Here is a 22,549-nt window from a genome sequence, read left to right on the forward strand (position 1 = left end):
TTTGGTATGCTACTGTTTGTTCATGAAAGATAGAAGAGATACGTATTTACTCATACAGGAATAAATTGTTCTGAAAGGATGAAGGAAAGTCACATCACACTGGTTTCCTTTTGAGGTGGGAAATAGGACAGTTGGGGAGCGAGGAGGAGATGGTGACTCTTTTGTGGGGCTGGGGTTGGTCAAATCCGGGACCTTGCATGAGCTGGGCCAGCCCTCCACCGCCGAGCTGCATCCACACCCCTGACCTTTCACCATCTGGCCTTTGGATATTCTTGTACATTTAGAGTTGTGTTTATTGAGAAAATTAAATGTGGGGACTCGGGCGCAGGGGAATGGGGCCTCCATCCGTCTGATCTCCAGCCTCCTCATTAGCCTTCTCCCTCACCTCCTGTCTGGCCTCTTCACACTCGTATGACTCGTCTCGTCAGGGTCCCTTGGGTCTGGGGGGCACTTCCTGGCAGGGACCTTGGCTCACTTCGATGCTCCTTCCTGGGCTTCCTGTACTTTCCCAAGCCCCAGCGCTCCGAGGTCAGGCCCATGGCAGGCACCTCCTCTGGGCAGACGTGCCCCAGGCCCTCCGGCCCCCAGCCTTCCTGCTCCCCTGCCCCATTTCCTTGTTCCCATGTGACAAACCCCCTGGCCTCCCCAACCCCAAAGAATGGACTGAGAGGCAGAGGTAGAGAGAAAGGGAGGCTTTACTGAGGGTCTTGCAAGCTGGGTGTCGGGTGAGCAGGCAGCCAGAGAGGTTCCAGTCAGCATCTTGTCCCCTAGACTGCAAGGCCCTGCCGCTCCTCATTGGCTGCGTGCTCGGGTGCACGGTTCCTGGGTCTTCCTGTCTCCTATTGGGTATTTTAAGAAATATACCTTTGGCTGTTCCCGCCCCCCCTTTGTTCCCTTCTTGGATTGTGGCTTTGGGCACACGGGCAGTTGGTCAGGTTGGGCCCCTCCCTCCACCTCCTGTTGGTCCAGGGGCTGTGACTTTGCCACCCTGGGTGTTACCTGCTCGGAACTTTCCCCGCGGCCCTCTCCACCGCTGCCTTTCTTTCATCCCATTATCCGTTCAAGGCTAAATACCACATTCTGAACATGGACACTGGACTTCCCGCTTCTCACGCCCGCGGGCCTGTGCGTCCACGGGGCGTCAGCTCTCTGGGGGCACAGACTGGACCTGCAGCCTCTGGGTCTCCAGCAGCCCTGGTAGCCTGCAAGCTGGCACATAAGACCCTTGTCATAAAGAACTGAGCAGCCACGTGCATGTGGACATGGGGGTGGGACTCGGGCGCAGGGCAATGTGGACCCTGGGCAGGCATGAGAGGGGACGAGAATGAGCCGGGCAGGAAAGGAAGGGAGAGGCTGGGGGTGGGGGCAGCTGGAGGCGGGGCTTCTCTGGTTTGAGTTTGGGGCTGCTGGCGGGGTGGGGGGACCCTTCACCTGGGTGGTCATGGCATTTCATGTTTTGGGGGCGGGTCTTCTTTAAAAAGGCAGATGTGTGGGGAGGGGTGGTGGGGAGGGATGTGTGACCTAAAAAGATCTCCTGCAGGCGGGCAGGTGGCCCCCCAGGGGGGCTTCTGATTAAAACCAAGTCAGGGGTGAATCTGTTTTTTAATATTAGAAGCACATGCCCCCGATGGCCGCCGGAGCCGTCCCTCACCTCCCTCTGTCTCGGGAAGGCATCTGACATTTCCTGCACATTTTAACTTTCTAACCAAATAATGAAATAATCATATTGGCCCCTCAGTCACAGGATTCATTTTATCTCATTCCCAGGCTTCAAAATTCATCTCATATTTTAATCTGTTTTGAGCTCTTTTCAATTGCCTTGGAGATAGAGCCAAAGGTTCCCTGAACCCGTGTTGCCCGGGGTTGTTTGGTTTAGGTGCCTGTGGGGTATTGTCTTTAATAACCTGGTCCATCCTGCAGCAGCCGCAGGCATCCTGGGGGTCGGGGCTGGGGCTGGGCCTCGGCGCTTCACGGCTCCCCGACAGTAAATTAATGTCCAAATTCCAACTCTGGGGACTCTCACCTTCTGTCCTCCTTGTGGATGGCACCTGCCCTTCTCCACCGTATCAGTTCTTAAAGGGCCAGCCTTCTGCAGAGACACCCTCAGAATGTTCTAGGCTGCAGCAACCAGCACAGCGGCAGCAACAGTGACCAGCCTTCCTGGGCCTAGCTGTCTCTCAGGCACCTTGGGCTCCAACTTCATCTGTTTTGGCTTGCTGTAACAAAATACCAGAGACTGGGGGGCTTATCGACACCAGAAATTTCTTTTTCACAGTTCTGGAGACTGGGAGGTTAAGACCGAGGCAGAGCTGGTGTCTGGCGAGGGCCTGCTTTTGGGTCCATAGATGGTGCCTTCTCACTGCCCTCACACAGTGGAAGGGGGAACTTGGGTCTCATCAGCCTCCAATGCAGGTGCTCATCCACTCATGAGGACGCCTCCCGGGTCCCCGCCTCCTAACGCCACCACAGCGGGGTTAGGGTGTCCATAGACACCCCAGACCATACCCTCTCAAAGTCTCCTGGGAGAAACAGGCACACTCCTCTCTAGGAGCATGCTGTGGCCTTGGGAGCAGGCAAGCTGTCTGGAAACGGCCCCCCTTTTGGAAGTAAGAGATGCCGAACCGTGGGGCTGGTGTTTCACACCTGCAAGCCCCCAACACGTCCTCTGCAAGAGGAGAAGGGACTTCCAGGACGCCTTGCTAAGGCGGGGCAGCTGGGAGGGAGACAGGGTTCCGGGCAGGTCACCTGCCGTTCTAGGAGGGCCAGCAACCCCTCCTTGTTCCCTCCTCCTGCCGCACTGGCCATGGCTTCTTCCGTGCACCAGCCCTGTGGAATTCTGCTCCTCCTCCTGCTCCCTCTTGCTCTCCCTGGCCTGCCCCAGGAGCCTCGTGGGCTCTTTCCCTCCACATTGGGCTTTGAGCCCCCCCCCACCATGGAGCCAAACGCTTCGGATGCCCCTGTCACTGGGAGCCTACCCCAAAGGTACGACTTGTGGGTGGGGCACAGCCTGTCCTAGGGTGTCACTAAGAGCTTCCCAAGGGATTCCAGTGCTCCCCAGGGTGGAGCCCCGCTCTATCCACAGGACATCTGCAGCTAGGAGAGAAGGTCCCTCAGAATCCCAGGGCAGCGTGTGTGCCTGGGAAGACATTTAAGAAGCATGTTTATCCTGCTGATTGTTTTAGGCCTGGTACTGGGCGTGTCTGGCAATGTTCAAGAAGATTCGAGGTGGGCATTAGAGTCTATGCTTAGCAATGGACTGTGCGGTGAGTTAGCGGGGGCGACCTCTGGGATCTGAGAATTGAGTCCCACTGGTGAGCCAGGAGGCAGGGTGACCGCAGACCCTGAGCCCAGGAGACTGGGTGCCAAGACTGACCCCAGCGGCAGTCCTTCTGCGCCTCTGGGGAGGCTCCCAAGCTCCCTGAACCTAACTTCCCCATCTGTCAAACTGGAACCACTGTGAGACCCAAGTGAGATCAGGTATGGGAACGTTTTGAGAAGCCAAGCCTTCTGTCCTCATGAAAATTGTTGCACGAAAACCATCCTGGCCAGGTGTGGTGGCACACACCTGTAATCCCAGTGGCTCAGGAGGCTGAGGCAGGAGGATTGTGAATTCAAAGCCAGCCTCAGCAACTTAGTGAGGCACTTAGCAACGGAGCAAGACCCTGTGTCTAAATAAAAGATATGTATATCTATTTAAAAAAAAGGGAGGGATGCTGGGGGTGTGGCTCAGTGGTTGAGCACCCTGGGTTCAATCCCCAGTACAAAAAAAAAAAAAAAAACAGAAACAAAAGCCATCCTGAATTCTGTCACTGGGATTCTCTGGAGACCATCTCCTATGAGTTTTTTAAGGCACAGGGAGACCAGACATCCCAGTTCCTGGTCCCCTGCCCAGGCTCCCCACTGTGTACATTCCAGACTTTATCCACCCTGGTATTGCCCATCTTGGAAGCCCGTCCCTCTCCACTGGCTCCTTCCTCTAGGACGGAACAGCCCCCCGCAGCCCCAGGAGAAACCCTGCTCCCGTGGCCCCTCTGGTTCCCATCCTCTTGCCTGTGCCTTACAGGCTCCTGGGACCTGGGACCTGTGTGGAGTCCTCTGTCCTCACTCCTCCCACTATCACGCAGGGTCACCAGCTGCCCTGTCGTGTCTACGTGGGTCTCTGCTCTGGGCCCCATAGGCCACTCCCTCAGGTCCTCCACGTCCTTCTTGACCAGCCACCTGGTCTTAGGGATCCTACATCCTAAATTCTTCCCAAGGCCGTGGGCTCCCCTCAGTGCCCACCGTACCCCCACCTTGGTTCAGCCCTTCATCTCTCGCTCAGGCTGCAGAGCCAGCCTCTTATGGAGCCCACCCCTGGCTCCCCCGTCCCCCAGGGTCAAGTCCAGTGCAAAGCCCTTGTTGCCCTGCCCCTGCCGGCACCCCCAGGCTCACATCTCCAACCCCTCCCCTGGCCTTCGTGTCATTCCTCGGCTCTGTCACGCGTCTCAGGCTCTGTGACTTTCCACAGGACATAGCTTCTCCCTGCAGCCCTCTTTGACCCCAGCCCCCCAACCTCATGCTGGAGGAATGTTATTTTATAAATCGCAGCTCAAGGGTCACCTCCCCCAGGAGCTTCCCCTCACGCCTGGGCTCCGTCCCCAGGAGGTTCGTCTCGCGTGCCTGGCCCTGTGCCACCGCTGCTCCGGGACATGCTGCTTTATAGCTGCCTTGGCTCTGGGTTCCACGTTTGCCTCCCAGAACCTGGGAGCTCGCAGAGAGAAGGTCCAGGCCTGGAGCTCTGTCCTTCCTGCTCTTGCTCTCCAGTCTGCAGAGTGGGAACTCAACAGATGTTTGCAGAGTCGGATTGCATCCATCCACCTGCAAGTGAGACTCGAAGGAACGATCCCCGTAGTTTCACGGGGTTTCAGGGGTCCAGTGCCCATGGAGTAGCTCTGGGGTCCATTGCTGAGGCACAGTGCGGGCTGGTTTTCCCAGACTCCCACGGTGTCCTTACCTTGGCAGATGACATCAGGCAGCCTCCTTCCTAACGGCGCCGTTCATGAACAGTTCTAGGTTCTCGACGTCTGGAATGCTGTGGCAGGGCCTGTGGGAGTGGCCGGAGCACAGCAGGCTGAGACCCCAATGCTCTGGAAGCTTCTCTGGATTCTTTTCCTGGGTCTGAGTTCCCCCAGGTCCCTAGCCCTGGTGAGCACCCCTGGACTTGGCCTCTCCTCTCTCCTGTACCCCTCCCTCCCTCCACCCACCCTGGCCTCAGCGCTTGACTTCTTGTTCCTGTTTTGTAGCCCTGAGGCTTCTTTTCCAGGTTCTCTCCCTCCCTTCTCTTTTTGGGCCAGAGGAAAAGGACAGCTGGCTGAAGTCACAAAGCTGACATGTCCAGCTTTGCGGTGGGCGTTCTGGGGCTGGACTGGCAGGGAAAGCCTTCTCCATCCGCCTCCTATGTTCTGATCTCCTGGAAGGCCCCACAGGACATCTCCTAAAAGTGTCCTTTTTGCATTCTGCCTGTCCTACTCCGTCTCTCTCCCAGAGTGGCAGGTGGGATCTGTCTTGTTGTCACTACTATAAAGACTTTAACTTCCTATCACACCTGTATCACGTCCTGTCACCTAGTGGAGTACTGTTAGGTAGTGTAAGGTGGTCATATTATATATTCTAATAATGTTCCCTATCTTTTTTTTTTTTTTTTTTGGAACAATGTTTTGAGTACCTTTGCAGTTTCTTCTTTCTGAGACTGCCCTGGGAGTTCTTCTCCGTGCCCAGGAGCAAATGACAAATAAGAGGAGACAGTTTGGCTTCTCCTGGGAGAGGGGAAGGGGCAACATGGATGGGGAGAGGCCCCAGGTCTGGGGTCTGCATGTGTCTGTGGGTGGAGATCTTCAGGGCATTCGTCATCTGTCTCCCACCCTTGGCAGAAATGTCCTTCCTGTACCCCTTGTCACGGGCTGGGGATCTGGGGGGCAGTTCTGCCTAGCAAGGTGCTGCGTGGAGTGTGAGTTCCGCTTCCAGGTTGCAGCACAAACCCTCCAGAGCTCATAGGACAGCTGGACCGCACTGGAGATGGGGCCATTGCGCGAGCCCAGTGCCCTGGGCGACTCTACAGGTCACAGCCCCGTGGTCCTGCAGCCAGAGGAGCCAGGCCTGAGGAAGAGAGCAATCTGGGCGTGTTCTTAACAGCCTCACAGAGATGAGGTTCATGCTTTTCAAGTGTGCAATTTACTGGTTTTTAGTATATTCATGGAATCGGGTCCCTGTCACCACTGTCGACTTTTTTTTTAAATTATTTTATTTTTGGTACCTGGCATTGCACCCAGGGGCACGCAACCACTGAGCCACATCCCCAGCCCTATTTTGTATTTTATTTAGAGACAGGGTATTACTGAGTTGCTTAGTACCTCACTGTTGCTGAGGCTGGCTTTGAACTCACGATCCTCCTGCCTCTGCCTCCTGAGCCACTGGGATTACAGCATGCGCCACCGTGCCTGGCACACTGCCTAATTTTAAAACACCTTCATGACTTTAAAAAGAAACCCCACACCCATCTCCACCAGCCTGTGCTGTCCAGAGCCCTGAGATTCGGGAGATGTTTGCTGATACTGCAGCATCACCAGCCCACCCTGCCTGGCACCAGAACGGGTGCCAGGCCTAGAAGAGGTGTGCCACATGATAGACACTTACCCGCTGCCATTACCTTAGGACAAGTCCAGCAATGCAGAGGTTGGAGTGAGGAGGAGGAGGGTGGACACGTCAGGCAGGCATGCAGTACGCTTTCTGTCCCGGACCCCCCGGGAATGTGGCTCTTTCTTGTTACGGACCCCTCTGACTGGTGCGGGGGTGGGAAGGGTGACCAGGTTGGGTGGGGCTGGGTGTGAATGCCAGCGCAGCCCTGGAGCCCCGGGTAGCTCCTCCGCTTGGCAGTCCCCTTCCATGTCCTCGGGGAAGCCTGTCCCTGTCCTGCACTTCCCGGGCACTTGGTGAGAATCCCCTGGACCCTCTGGGTGGGCAGGTTTGTTTTGTCCTTGGCACTCTGAGTTCTCTGGTTCATTGTCACCTTTTCTGTGTGTCAGCAGAAGGGCTCTGGAGAGGTGGAGTGGAGGAGTGAGAGCCGGTGACCCATTTCCCAGCCCCCAGGTGTTTCTCCCGGGGTTGTCTCTGAGCAAGATCAACAAGGAGCTCTGGCTTGTCTTTGCCTGTCTCCAAGCCCTGGCCCAGCCTCTGCCGCTGCCCAGGGCCTGGCCTCCCCCTCCTGTTCCCTGGCACCGTCTGCTTCTGTCAGAGTGTGTGCTCCCTGCCCTTCTGCAACGCACCTGCCCCTGGGACCCCAGAGACCCTACACTCCTGAGAGTGAGGGGTTTGAAGCTTACCCAGGGCTCTCCTGTGCCCAGCTCTTAGTGCCTCACTGTTGCTGAGGCTGGCTTTGAACTTCGATCCTCCTGCCTCTGCCTCCTGAGCTGCTAGGATTATAGGCATGTGCTGAGGAGTAGAGGGGGCTGCTGACCAGGGGCTGGCCCTGCCTCACCAGCCGCTTCCAGCTCAGTGGGGCTGGCTGGGGAGCCTTCAGAAGGGTCATGTAGGATCTTGCGTGTTGGGAGCTGGGGTGAGACCCAGGCTGTGAGTGTTGTGGGGCCGCCAGGGAGGCTAGGGTGCCATGTGGTGTGGGTGGTCAGCGAGTGCCAGGTCACCACTGTGAGCCTCAGGGCCTCCATCTGTCGGATAAAATGGGTGGGCTGTCCCTTGTTTCTCAGACACCCAGTGATGCTGATGGCTGGGGAGACTAGTTCAACGTCTGGACTCCCGGGCCGCTCCCAGCAAATCTGATTTTCTACGTCTGCGTTGGTGCTGGGATCTGGCTCTTTGTTCCTGTCTTGACCTGGCCTCCCCTAGATGTGCCCCAGAGGTGAGATGCGGGTTGAGCCTGGCCTGTTCAAGGCATGGGGGGGGGGGGCGTGGAGGAGCTCCCCAGACTAAATCCCGACACGCTGCCCGCTTTGAGTTGGAAAAGCACTTACCACACAGGGGCAGATCATTTGGTCGGGAGGCAGGGACATTGTTGAGCTCAAATTGGTTGCTGAATGATTTAACCGCCCAGTTAGCAGGACGGGCGAGGGCCTACCCCGCTCTGTGGAGGGGGCTGAGGCGGCCGGCTGCTCTGTGCTGCTCGCCCGCAGCCTGGTCATCAGGTTGCCATGAAGACTTCCCTGCTCCGTTCACCGTGAGACTCTTTAGAACCCTTTTGGTCCCCAAGAGTCCAACAGAATAGAATGGGCAGCCGTGAGGGTGCCGGCTCCTCTCCTAGTTGGACAGCTGTTCCTCGGTTCAGCAGACCCCGCAGGGGTGCATCAGTGGCTCTCAGACTTCATCAGAGCTGCCCGCTGAGCTGGCTAAAGCAGGGTGCTGGGCTCCGCCACCAGGTGTCCACCCAGGAGCTTGGGGTGGGGATCAGGAGGTGCTGCTACTGTAGGTCTCAGTCCCACACCTTGAAGGCCCTGGTGACTTAGCCCTCTGGCCTGTGGGTGGGGTGTCTGCAGTCTCGGGTGGGGACTTACCTCCACCCAGCCCAATCAAGAGACTATGAGGAGGTAAGCGTGGAGACTTGAAGAGTCAGAGTTGCACCAGGGAACTTGGGGAGAGGCCGTGCACAGAGGGGGGTGGGGGGGCTTCTCAAAGCAGAGAGGCTGTGGGGGGTGGGCAGCACCTGGCTTGCTGTGCTGGGCACGGAGCACATAGCCTACTGTGGGCATGGGTCCCCCCAGAGTCTGCCGTGCAGTCAGTGCAGCTGGCCAGCATGTGGGAGCCCAGGTCAGGAGGCCGGAGCAGGCCCACGGGGAGTGGAGAGGCCAGCCACAGCGCGGAGTTCCTGGGCAGGGCAGGAGGTAGAAAAGGCTGTACAGGAGCCCGCGGCAGAGGGTCTGCAGTGCTCCGTGAGGAGTTCAGGCTGGTCTACGGCTGGGCTCCCCGGAGCACACATCAGGAAATGGACTCTTCTGCATTTTGAAAAACAGATTTTTCAGTAGGAGCTCCTGACTCTCTGTGCAACGTCATTTCAAAGCTGCATCCCAGAGCTTCCTCTGCCCCCGATCCCCTCCCCCCAGCCTCACTCCAGGTCTCCCCCGTGGTTTTTGAAATTTCACAATTACAGATGACTTCCTTTCCCTCCTCTCCTGAGGCTCACTTTATGAACCAGAGCTGCCCAGAAAGGAACGGAGCCTTGACGTGCTCTATCTACCAGGCCAGTCTCAGGGGAATTTTCCCGGGGTCTGGTGGGCAGGCGGTGTAGGACAGGTACGTGTTGACAAACCTGGAGACAGGAAAGGCTGGTGTGGCAGAGGCCGGTACCCCCATTTGGGGGTCTGAGAGGCAGCAGGAAGACAGAGTTGATAAAGGGGAGCCCCCTGCTGAGACCTGGGCATTAAGAAGGTTTGAGTGCATGAGACCAGGGGCCGGGTGCCGAGGGAAGCCGAGGCCGTCAGTGAGCCTGGCAGACACACCAGAGCCGCGCCCGGGTAGTTAGCCCCTCTTCTGCCCTTCTCTCTGCAGACACCGAGGAGGGAGGCCACCCTGAGATGCCAGCCTGCTCCTCCCCTGCTGAATGGCCGGGAGGGGCAGAGTGACCGGGAGATTTGCAGGGGGCAGGCAGGACACAGTGCCTGTCTCAAGTCCTGTTCCCGAGTCCATTAGATTGACATGTCCCGAAAACCATCAGGGAAGAGAAACTCCATTCTAATTGTATTTGAGGATGAGGGTCTGAAGAGGAGATTGCCAGTGAGTCCCTTCGCCGGCAATTAATCACCTCCCTATTTTCCGGTTTCCAAGTCAATTTTCTCCAGGCCGGATGGTCTGTACGTGAGAACCGCGCTCAGATACGGTGCACAGCCAGCCTCCGACAGGAAGCCATTACGAGCAAGTTCATTAATTGTGTTCAGGTTGAGGACGGGATGTCAGCTGGAGTAGCCGTGGCTTCCGTGGGCCTCGTGGGCAGGCCGAGTGTTTCCCACAGGTGTGCTACACAGTGTCCTCCTGGGCCACCCCTGCAGACGCAGCTCTCGTAGAAGGTTGTGACGGAGATGCTGGAGGCTGGTTGCTGCTAGCAATTGAGTGTCGCCCGTTCCACATAATTCAGGAAGGAAAACTCAGAAGGAAAACTCGGAAGGCCCAGGAGGTGGTTTGAAGTGGAGATAAAGCTTCTTAGTAGGGGGACGACACTGTGTCCTCAACTCCCTTTTGTTCCTGCCCATGTTTTGATGCAAAATGCAGGGATGGCCCCGTGGGCCTCACTTCCTGGCCTCAATTCTGATCCCACATGCAACCCTTCTGCTCCTCCTGTATACAGTAGAGGCCCAGAGTTATCTTGAGGACGGTGGTGGAGTGCCTCAGTACAGGTCAGCCCCGCCCTGCTCTCTGTTGTCACAAAGGACTGTGGCTTCTCAAGAAAGGCCTGGCGTGCATTTCCGGGAAACGCCTCCATCAAGGTCGTCCGTGGTAGGTGGAATTGGAGGACCCTGGGGGGGGACCTCTCTCAGCCCCACAGCAGGTCAGAGGCTGAGCTGAACCTGTGGCTCTGTCTGTTTTGAGACAGCGACTCTGCCCACCTCCTGCTCGCTGCTCCTGGCTTTGAAGCCGGGAAACCCACCTGCCAATCAGCAAAGCCATGAAGGATTGATGAGGGAATCAGTGAGTCCTGTAGATTGAAGGGGGAGGAGAGCTTTCCGCACAGCCCGAGGCTGCGGCTTGAGGCAGTGCAGGGTGTGTCCTGGCGTGGTGACCAGTTTGGAGTCACAGGTCCTGCACGCAGCTGCAGTCCTGGTTATCCGTGTGACCCTGGGCTGCAGCTCTCAGCACCTCAGTGTGCACATCAGGAGACTGGGTGTGACTGTCCTCACCAGGGCGGCTTGGAGGGGCAGGAGAGCCGGTGAGGAAGCTGTAAGAGCTTTGGCCAGCCCTGTGCAAGAGCCCAGGGTCGTCTTCATGGCAGTTTCCGTTGCTCTGCTTCTCTCTGAGCAAACCCACGGCAGCTGGTCCAGATGCCTCGGGTGGACGGCTTGCCTATGGCTACCGGGAGGTGACCTGGGCCCGACACTCCGGCGCAGAGACCCCGTGCCTCCTGCGAGTCACCACCTCTGGGTCTCCAGGAGGGACTCCCTGGCTCACCTGCTCGCTCGCTCGTCTCTCTGCCCTTAACCCCGTCACTTCTGCTCCTCTCTGGGTTTCGGTTCATTGTAAAATTGGGATCTTGACACCCTTGAGCCGTTGTTGTTTTCATCCTCTGGGGCCGGTGCCCCCGGCCTGGCCTCCCTGGTCAGCATCAGCCAGGATCCGTCCTCCCACTCCCGTACCCCACCCCAGACCAGGGGATGGAGGACCACTGAGCCGGAGCGTCTCTTTGCGGGGCAGGGACTTTCCAGGATGATGCTTTCACTACAAAGAGTGGCTCAGCCAGGTAGTGGCGCGTGCCTGTAACCCCAGGGGCTTGGGAGGCTGAGAAAGGAGGATTGTGAGGTCAAAATAGCCTCAGCAACTTAGCCAGGCACTCAGCAACTCAGCAAGACCCTGTCTTTAAATAAAATATTTAAAAAAGGGCTGGGGATGTGGCTTAGTGGTCAAGCATCCTGGGTTCAATCCCTGGTATCAAAAAAACCCCAAACCGGTGGCTCCAAACAGTGAGCTTTGGGGAGCAGGGCAGCAATTTAGGACAAGAAGCCCTGTTGAACGTGTTGCTGTCCCCAAGCATCTTAACTCGGGGGGGGAGCACCTAGTGGACTGGGAACACCCAGGTAAGTCAGTGGGTGCCACTGATCAGGTGGAATGCTGTCCCTGCTGCTCTTGGGCCTCAGTGTCACCCACCCAACACACACGACTGAGCTCTCCGTGCGCAGCAAGCCCTGGGCCGCATTCTGGCCCTGGAGTGCCCACAGGCCGGTGGAAGCCAGGTCAAGTGACAGACAGGTTATATTTCAGGGTCAAGGGTGCAGGGAGGGGGGCAGTGCCTTGCTCTAGGAACATGTTGCACAGGTACCTGCGGGGCCCGGCCTGGTGGGGCTGGGAGGTGCCTGGGTGAGAGGCAACCTTTGGGCTCCCTGGCAGCTCGCGGCTTTGTGAGATCTTAACCGGCTGCTGCCATCAGGGTTCCTGGTCTCCCTGAATAAGTGACTGAGTCACCTGGAGGTCACGGGTGGCTTCCGCCTGTGAAAGCTCCTTGGGTTTGCACCAGCAGCTCCACCAAGAGAGGATGAGGCATCTTCCGAACAGATGTGTATTGTGGACTTTGGGCTTGTCACACTTCGGTGGTGACAGTCCCTCCTTCAGACAGCCGTGCAGTGCTCTCCCCGCAGGGACCAGTGAGTTTGCAAGCCTGCAGCGGCCCGGGTGGTTGGAGGAACAGTTGGGCTGATGGACGTGCTCAAAGCCGCTGCCCTATTAAAGTCTTTGATTGGGGGCCCCTTTGCTGGCTGCTGGCTGCAGCCTCCTCTCCAGTCCTCGTCCCCACTGCTGTCCAGAGTCCAGGGAATGGGAAGCAGTGGAGATCACAGGGCTTCCAAGGTACATCCCAGAATAAGCATGGTGGGAGATGGGGAAGACACGAGAAATGGCTTTTTGGTTAAAATGAACTGACATCTCGCACCCACACAGGGCTGGGGAGGGGACAGTATGTGTCAAGTGATTCAGCTCTTTGGAGGGTAATTCAACAAAATCTGGGAAATTGTAATGCACATATCTTTTGACCCAGAACTTGCACTCTTATGAATCCATACTGCAAACATCCAGGAAATGGCTGTGTACAGAGTTGCTCATTGCAGGGTTGTTTGTAAGGGCACACGATTAGAAACAACCTAATGCCCTTTAGTAGGAGACTAGATTCATCAGTTATAATACAGCCACAAGGTAGAATAGTATGCGGCCATAAAAAAGAGCAAAGATGCTTTTGTACACTGAACTAGGACAATTTCAAAAGAATCTTGATAAAAGCAGGGTGCAGATCACTATGATGGTATGGTCAGTTATGTAAAAAGTGGAAAACTAATACATACCGATTTTTGTTTAGGCATAAAGTCTTTTGGGTTAGAAACATCAGGAAATGTTAACAAGGAGCTGGGTTGTGGATGGCAGGGACAGGAGCAACTTTTGGCTCTATAACCGTGTGTGCCGTTTGATTTTGAACAATGTAATGTGTTTCCTGCTGTGTGGAGAATAATGGTCCCCAAAGACATCCACACTCAGTGGCCCTGACTAGTGAGTACGATACGTTGCCTTCTGTGACCAAAGGGGCTTTACAGATGGGATTCAGACTCATGGAGTTTGAGATGGGAGAATCAATCCCGGCTTGTCCAGGTGGCCTGGTCCCCTCACACGAGTGTCACTACGGATGGCCCCAGAGAGACGCTGTGCTGCTGGCCGTGAGGATGGAGGAGGGAGCCCAGGGACCCAGGCGGCCTCTCACAGCCTGAGGAGGTGAGGAAATGTCCCTCCCACAGAGCCTCGGGGAGGACAGAAGGAACGAGGGATTTCCGCTGAGCCGCTCTGACCTCCAGAACTCTGGCTCAAGCCACCCTGCGTGGCAGTGGTGATGGATTCTGTGGTAGAACAGAACAGGAAGGAAGCAGGCTTTGGAAGAAGCACTCGGGGCACACGCACCAGACACAGGGAGTCTTGGTGCTGTGCAGGGAGTCAGAGCCCCCAACGCAGGGAACCCAGCGTGTTCCACCAAGGATGGTTGGAGTGTCCGCTGCAGCCCAGGCGCTGTGCCAGCTGCAGGGGCCACAAAATGGAAAAGACCCGGGGGAACCTCCTGGCAGCTTTGCAGTCTCTCTCAACTCTCCCTTAAAACTGGCCTCCAGGGGCGGGGGTTGAGGTCAGCAGTAGAGCGCTTGCCTAGTACGTGCGATTCTTAGCGCCACATAAAAATAAATAAATAAAACAAAGGTATTGTGCCCAATTACAACTAAAAAAATAAATAAGTAACTGGCCTCCAGGATGTGCCCCCACCCACCATCCCACCATGGCCTCTGCTGGGCTTGGCGTTGCTAGGTCCTTTGCCATCTTGGGCTCCGATGGACCATTTGGACCTCATTCCCCTGTTAAGGCCTGTCCGCAGCCCGAGGACCTCCAGACCTCGGAACCTCACCCCTCGACAGTCTGGGCCCCGCCCTCCAGCCTCCTCCTCGGCTCCGCCCCCCTGTGCATTGACGTTAGATCTGAGCACACCTTCTGGTCTGGCTGCTGCAGTGACGTCAACTCCGGATAGTGTGTGACCCTCGGCCTCTCGGGGTAAACCAGACAGCAGAGCAGAAGAAGGTGCCCCACGGGGTAAGAGGTTGCGACAGCTGCTTTGACGTACCCGTGGAACATGCCTGGCAGTGGCGGTTGCTCTTGTTTTGCAAGGTTCATGCTGTTTTGCAGACGGTCCTGGCTCCTTTCTGAGCCACTGTGCTGCTCCCAGAGATAGGTAGGGTTGTGGTTTGCAGAGGCCACCAGCCCTCTGGGGGGAATTTCAAGTCCGTCTGTCCAGCAGAGCTGCTCCATCACCTCACCACTGCCCTTTCAGGCTCCGCAGCTGCTTCTCAGAAGGCTGTCCGTTTCTTCCCTCCTCAGCCTCCCTCCTCAGCCTCCCTCCCCATTCGCCCGCCTGCTCCTGTGCTCTGATGCCCCTTTCTGCCTTTTTTCTTGTCAACCTCAGGGTCCCCCTTACAGGCCTCACAGGGTCTCCAAGTGACTTTACATTTCGTTGCCAGAACCCTCCCCCTCCCGTGGCTGGAAGCTGACCTTTCCGCAGATGTTACTATTACCAGAACCACCCACCTCCCCCCGTGGGGAAACTCTGGAATTCTTTTTTCTGACCAACCCCCAGGCTCTGCTGGCTGCATTGCTGAGCAGCAAGTTCCGACGTCCCCACGTCCCCACGAGATGGTGGCAGGGTTGTTGACAAATGTGGCAGCTGACTGGGGCAGGTAAGGGGAGAGGCTGCTGAGGGCCTGGTGTGCAAGGGGCGTAGGTGGACGCTGGCTTTTCCCCAGACGGGGCGAGTGAGGCAGAGGTTGGCCACCTGCAGGGAGAGGTGGTGCATGCCCACAGGGTGCTCTGCCAGTGTCCCTGGGCTCCAGAGGAGCTGCCTGGCACCTCAGGCCTCTGAGCCCCCCCACCCCCCGAGGCAGGGACAAGGAAGCCTGGTTGCAGCAAAAGGCAAGGGCAGAGTGACACTGGGGACTGGTTTTTGGAAAAGGGAGGACAACAGGGATGCCCAGAGTTGGGGAAGTCCTAAATCCGAGCTTGCTTTCTCGACCAGCCCCTGCGGTGACGTGGATGGTCTATAAAGCTCTGGGAAAACCCAGGGGCTAAGCTGCAACAAGTGTCAGCCGGGAGGGGCCCGAAGCAGACCCCACACCTCCCCCATCCAGGCAGAGCTCAGCTGCAGAGGTCAAAGCAAGGGGCCAGTCCTCTGATCAGTGGAAATGGCTAAGGCCTGGCCCTCCTCCCTAGCACCCCCCCAGCTCTGATTCAGGCCCGAGGGTGCCAGGCCCAGGGCACCCCAGTTTTACATCAGAGACAGGACAGCTGCTTTGGGCAGGTGTGCCAACCCAGGTGGGAGCCTGTCTGTGGGGTAGAGAGGAGAGGAAGCTGAGGGGCAGGAACCGGCGCTCAGCCCAGGCAGAGGCTGCCGTGATGGCCCAGGGGCATCGGCCAAGGTTAAATGACGTCCAGCATTTCAACCCATAGAGTGTTTTGGGGAACAAGGCTGGGGACGGAGGTGTGCAAGCCAAATTCAGGTGTTCTTTCTTTCTTTCTTTCTTTTTTAAATTCAGGTTTAGATCCTTTGCCACAAATGGAAGAGAAATGTGCAAACATTTTTAAAAAAAAAAAAAGCCTCATTCAGTTGGCATTTCCTGGAAGGGGTCTTGTTTAGTTGGCTGGAAAAGTCCCCGTAGGTAGGTGGGATGTATTATCTGTATTGCTAGATGACTAGTTATTTCCATTGGCAGCATATAGTGCGAGAGGCAAATGGGACCAAGAGATCTCATAAACACATTAAAAAAAATTTGTAGATGACGTAACAGACTCTCAGAGATAGGAGGTGATTCGCCCAAGGTCCTACAGCCAGATGGTGGCAGAGCTGGGCCTTGAACTTGGCTCTGTAGTGCAGAGTGGATTTAGCACCTGGGTTCATAGGCTGTGCCTGGGGCGGAATCAGCTGAACTGGGCCTCCCTGCCGTCTCTCCAGATCAGCGCCAAGGCCTGGGTGGGATCCTGGGGGGCCTGAGACCTCCGCCCAGGAACAAGTTGGCAAGACCCTGTGCTGGTGGGGTGTGGGTCAGGGGTCAGGGTCACCTGGGGCAGGAGTTGAGAGTGGTGTGGGCATGCCCGGTACCTCCAGGAGCTGCAGGCGTCCCCTGGCTGGAATGTCCTATGACTGTGGTTCTCGAGGGACCCACCTTCCAGCATGTCTGGGGCTGGTTTGAAAGGTGGCAGTGGCCCTGAGACAGGAAACAAAGAAGGAAATGCCGACTGCTCCTTGTCAGCTCACGGGAACCAGCTCCCAGGCGCTGATTGTCGCTGTCGCCTGCAGGAGAGGCCGCGGGGGCGCCAAGCCCTCCCAGCCTGTCCAGCGCAAACTGCGGCAGCTTCTCCCCGACATCTACCCACTTGCTTCCTATTTTTACTCTTAATCACTGAACGCTGGGGTTACCAAGGTCATCCTGTTGCTATAGTGAGGTGATGGCGCCAGCCTTCCAAAGCGCTGGACCCTCGCTCAGAGGGAAAACACAAGCCAGCTTGCTTTATTTCGGGGGGTTGACTGAGAGGGTTTAAGACACCGTTTCCAGCCTTGGCAACAAAGGCAGCTCGTGCTCAAACCGCACAGAACCTCAGTAACAGGGAACAACGGGCCGTTCTGGGGCGCGGGCATGGGAGAAGATGGAGAAGATGCATCTCAAATGACAAAGACGATAAAACGTCATCCGGAAAAGCTAGGAAAGGACAGACAGAACCAGATGCAGCTCCACTGCTGTGGCACAGCCTTCGTGGTCCCTGGGAGTTCGATGGTCATGTTGGACGAGGTCCCTAGGTGATTAGGAGCATGTGGACACATGACAGTCCCTGGTCCCCAACATCATCCCCCTGGCTCCAGGATAGAAGCCACAGCCCTAGCAGGTACCCGACTGCTGGATAAGGACCCGAGGGGGCGTGGAGATGGAGTGAGTGGGGCGGGCTCCAGGCCAGTGCGGTGGCTCACAAATGATGGACAGCCGAGGTCAGGAACTTTGCAGGGGTGGGGGTAGGGCTTAAGGAAGGGTCAGGAGCCAAATCTACAGAAGAAGCCAGACTGAACTGTCTGAGCCCGGCTAGCTGTTGAGGCAGGATTGTGGGCTCAGGCAGCACAACCACCCCTCCCACTTACTCCCACTTTATAGATGAAAAGCTGAGGCACAGAGAAGGTAAGTTGCTGACCCAAAGCCACACAGCTAATAGATGGTGGAGCAGAGATACAAGCCTGATTCCAGAGGTTGCAAGCCTTAACCACCATGAGATGTGACCTCCAGAGGGTGGGCTAAACAGCAGGGTGAGGGGACCAACTTGCAGGGATGATTAGTGAATAATCTGAGTTCGCATAGTTACTGACAGCCCAAGAAAGGATTTGAGCCCAGGACATTTTAAACATGACACTGATCCTCCTCCTCCGTGGTGCATGTCATCAACAAGGTGTGCAGCTGGTCTCCATCTCTTAACTGCTTCTCTCCTTCCTGTTTCCAGATTTGAAAACCCCTGCCTTCACCCAAAGACAGATCCCCTTCATCTATTCACGGTGGGGAGAAACAAGGGACAAATCTTAGACGTCTTTCCTCAGCCCTTAAGACGATGAAAGGTTAAGACCCGACAGTCCATAACTGGACCCGGATTAGTATTTAACCTCATGCTTCACATTACAGTTAAGAAAACAGGCCCAGAGAGCTCAGGCACCTTGTCTGAGGTCACACAGCCAACTAGTTACAGACAGGAAACAGCGATTCTGGATGCAGCACTCTTTGGGTGACACTGGATTGTATTGTTGACACTGGATCGTATTGTTGCTAAATTGGTATAAATTCAGCCTTAAGCTCAGACTGGAGGATGCAATGGATGAACATCTATTAAAAAATACGTACTTACATATATATACTTATATATACATACATACACATATATACACATACATAAATGTGTGTGTGTGTGTGTGTGTGTGTGTGTGTGTATCTCCAAGCAGTGTGGAAGTGTGTCCAGAGATGCTGGAAAGCACCCCCTCCCCTCGGGGCCCTCCCCACCCCTCCCCAGGGGTAGCCACTTAACAGTGCTATCTCCCATGGCTCCTTAATTTTCCTGCCAGCCACTGGGTCGTGGAGGATCCATGCCACAGCAAGGCTATTTTTAACAAGCATCTCAGGCTTCGGGGGGTTGAGGAGAGGGGAAGAAAAAATATTCCATTTGTGTGTTTTTAATCCGTGCACATTTGAGCAGGCAGTGGCTTTCCTGTCCGCGCTGCCAGGGTTGTGGGCAATTGATGAGACTCGGGCGCTGGGTAATCCTTTCTCTCCCCCTAACGAGGCTGGAGGGCCATGGGTTCAGGCCGGTTTCCGGCTGCTGGCGGTCCCAGCTGGCTGCCTCCTGGTGCCGCCGCCCCCAGCCCTCTCTCTGGCCGCCTGGAGGAGATCCTGGCTGGGTCTCCGAGGGCAGAGGAGGCCTGGGAACCCGACTCTCGGGGCCAACCTCATATTTAGAAATGTCTCCTGCCAGACGCTGGCGCCAGTCCCACTTGGGCCCTGGGCAGGGGCTGCCGTCAAGCGGGCAGAGTCAGAGTGGGCACCAGCCGCTTGGAAGGTAAACACGATCCCTTGTGCCAAGGAGCTGGCGGCAGAGCGGTCCTCCCGGCCTGGAGGGAGCCTGTGTCCAGGACAGGTGGGCGGAGGGAGGGGGAGGAAAGGTGACAGGAGGCGTGGCCCGGGAAGGAAGGTGGCGGAGGAGGAGTCCCAGCTCCCTGCCCCACCAGCCCCTGCTCAGGTTCTTGGCCTCCTCCCCAGGTGCCCCAGACTCTGCCTCTGCCTCTAAAGGCAGCCTGTTGCCCCTCCATGGGCCAGACAGTGCCCCAGTCCGGCCCTTTCCTTTTCGATTTGTGAGTTCCCACCCGTGGGACAAGAGAGAGCCCCCTGCTGCAGGGCCCGCTCCACCTCTCCCCTTTCTGAGCAGCCTCTGAGATCACATCCATCTGTCGAAGGTGGCCAAGGGTGACGTCATCCCGAAGGGTCTTTCAACACCACCATCGCACAGCTCCCCGCCCGGCTCACCTGCTTTCTTCTCCAAGACACTGTGGGGTGATGGATGAACCAGAACCACGGAGCCAGGCTTTAAATCGTCGCCCTTCTAGGTGACAAATGCCATGCCTTAGCCCTGTGAAAACTCTTTTCTTTTAAAACAATTCCTTTAAGGAAGGCGTCGTGGTTCATTGGCTCATGCCTCAGATCTTTCCTGAACAACTGTGCTCATCAGCTCTACAGTGTCCCAGGAGACCCTGCTGGAGATGGGTGGGGGCTCCACCTCTCTGCTGGTCGGCCTCGGGAACCCAAGTGGCTTGCTCACCAAAGTCAACTCTCTGGAACGGAGGAGGCTCCCTTTGTAGCCAGATATGCAGAGAAAACCGAAATGCAGCATCAAGACTTAGGCCTGCAGACTGGTACCAAGGCAGTGCATGTCCTCAAACCCCTGGCGATACCTCCTCACCCACCCATCCTCCCCTCCTCTCCCCACATCAGGGCAGAAGAGCTCCCAGAAGTGGTCATGAAGATTGAACAGAGCTGAGCACAGTGGCACATGTCTGTAATCCTAGTGGCTCCAGAGGCTGAGGCAGGAGGATCTCGAGTTCAAAGCCAGCCTCAGCAAAAGCGAGGTACTAAGCAACTCAGGGAGTCCCTGTCTCTAAATAAAATTCAAAATAGGGCTGGGGATGTGGCTCAGTGGTTGAAAGACCCTGAGTTACATCCCTGGCACCAAAAAAAAAAAAAAAAAAAGAAAAGAATAAAAGACTCTCCCTTCCCTTTGTGTTGGGGATTGAGCCCAGAAGGCAACCACTCTGTCATTGAGCCAGTTCCCAGCCCTGAGCAGGTATTTCCTTTGTATCTTCTGGGAACCACAAGAATGAAGTGAAGGATGATGGACAAATAAACAAGGAAGAAACAAAGGTACAAATGGAAACGGAATCTCTGTTCTAAGGGAACTTAAAATTTAGATGAAAGAGGATGTGCATGTGGGACCACGTGGCACAGCGTGGTGAAGGGACTCCTGGGGATCAGCCAACCCCTCCTCTTTACAGGAAAGAGCCACATGCCAGGAGGAATAGTGTTGCCCCAATGCCATCCACAGAGGACCTAGGTCAGAGGATGCGAGATCCGGAAACGAACGCAAGGCTGCCCTAAGTGTCCCTCGTCCTTGGGAAAATTGCCTTTTCATATGGTTGGGAGTGGACCGTGCAATTTTTCTTCAAGAGCTAATTGTTTGGCTGACAGCACAGATAATTAGGACTGAGAATCCGGAGTGAGGGCGACAGCACCATCTGCTGTGAATACGTTCAGCCCCACCTCACAGGAGGGCCCGGAAGTGCTGCTGTGCACCTCCCCTGCAGAGATGTGTGCACCTGGGCCCAGCACCAGGTGGCCCTGTAGCTGGGGGGCTGGGATGGGACCTGGCTTCTTAGGGGTGCACTTTCTCCTTCCCCACAGCACCCCTGCCCTTAGCAGGACTCACTAAGAGGTCCAAGGGCTCTGGGCAGCCTGGGGTACAGCACTGACACCCAAGGGCTGATTTCCTGTCACTCACTGGGGCCTCCTGTGTTGAGGCTCTGGCCTCTGATGACTGGATTGGGCCTTTGGGTCTGCACTGAGCTACAGGGCTGTGCTCTGAGCTATAGTTCAATCCTACGGATGCCACAATAGGGTGCATCATCTGCTAACTGGGTGAGGTGGTGCATGCCTGTAATTCCAGCGGCTTGGGAGGCTGAGGCAGGAGGACTGTGAGTTTATAGCCAGCCTCAGCAATTGAGTCAGGCCCTAAGCAATATCGTGAGACCCCCATCTCAAAATAGAAAGATAAAAAGGGCTGGGTGGTTCTGTGGTTAAGTGGCCGGGATTTAATCCTGGTACCTAGTTAATAGCAATAATACCTGCCTTGCTTTCCAAAGGGGCTTGTAAGTCCCCGTGTTGCTTTGCACAGAGGGGCCTCAGAGACTGAGCCGTGGAGGCTGAGCAGCCCCGGAGGCTCAAGGTCAGCATGGCCTCCCCAGGAATCTGTGGCTCTTTGTCATGGCCCATTTCCTCTCTGCCTGACCCGCTCCTGTTGACCAGGTGCCTCCACGTTCCTGTCTTCTGTGTTCATCACTAAGTTTGCTGGACGCTTTTTCCCTTAGGCCTCATATCAGGGAAGAGGGCCCACTGTCCTCCCGCCACTCCCCATGGCAGGGTGAACATGGCAGGGCTGTTCCCAGCCCCTCCTCACTCCCATCCACCCGCTACCCCCTGGGGTGGCTTGGCAGGGAGAAGTCCCCCTCACACGGGAAGCTTGCTGGAAGGAGCGACAACTGGGAGTCAGAGATCCTGGTCTTGACTCTGACACCAGCTCAGACCCTCAGCTTCTCCAGCTCTCTGTGCTTCTGTCTCCCCGTCTTTGAAAACCCCTTCACAGAGCCGCAGGAAGCCCAGTGTACACCACGGTGTACGAGATCCTGGAAGAGTGAAGGCCATTGGGTAAAGGGCGCGGAAGACGCTGCCATCTTCCTCTGCTGCCCTCACCCTGCTGCGATGCTCCCCCTGGCCTGCAGGAGCTCCCAGGGTTGGTTGGAGCTCAGGTCCCCTGGGGCAGTAGGAGCCTGGAGGCCAGGCCTGGTTAGAGGTGCAGGGCTGTGACCAGCATGGACCCAGTGCTCAAAGGCAACCTGGGCAGGATGGCTGCCGCCAGAGGTCCTCTGGCCCCTCCTGGCCAAGTGGGAGCCATAATCTTGACCCTGAAGTATAGGGATTCAGTAGAGCCAGGAGTTACCACAGGGGTCTGCGTGTCCTCTCCAGACCCTATTCAGGACCTCCCTGCCCACTTTGAGTCCCTACCCCTCACCCAGGGAGCTCTGCATCCCTCCCTGTCTCTCGCTTTGAGAAGGGTTTGGAAAGCGGTTCATCACCTACCACAGGTGCGGCTCTCCTGCAGCCTCCCAGACCACAGCACTTCAAAGCCTCGCCTCAGGGTCCTGGCGAGAAGAGTAGAGGAACGTTCCATCTCTTGAGTGCAAAGGTCATCTGTTCTCTTCCCCTTGCTGGGGTAATGGTCCAGCTCACAGGTTCTTTTAGTCTGAGCTAAACTCTAAATGAGGGCTGGGATTTGCTAGCGTGATTGGAAGATGAAACATGTACAGATAAGAAAATAGGAATGGAGGGCGTGTGTGTGTGTGTGTGTGTGTGTGTGTGTGTGTGTGTGTGTGTAGGCCTGGAGCAGGACATGATCACCAGATCACTGAAGACCCAGGATGACAGAGTTGTGTAGTCACCAGGCACTGATG

This window comes from Callospermophilus lateralis, chromosome 17 (assembly GCF_048772815.1).
Source record: "Callospermophilus lateralis isolate mCalLat2 chromosome 17, mCalLat2.hap1, whole genome shotgun sequence".
NCBI classification, from domain to species: domain Eukaryota; kingdom Metazoa; phylum Chordata; class Mammalia; order Rodentia; family Sciuridae; genus Callospermophilus; species Callospermophilus lateralis.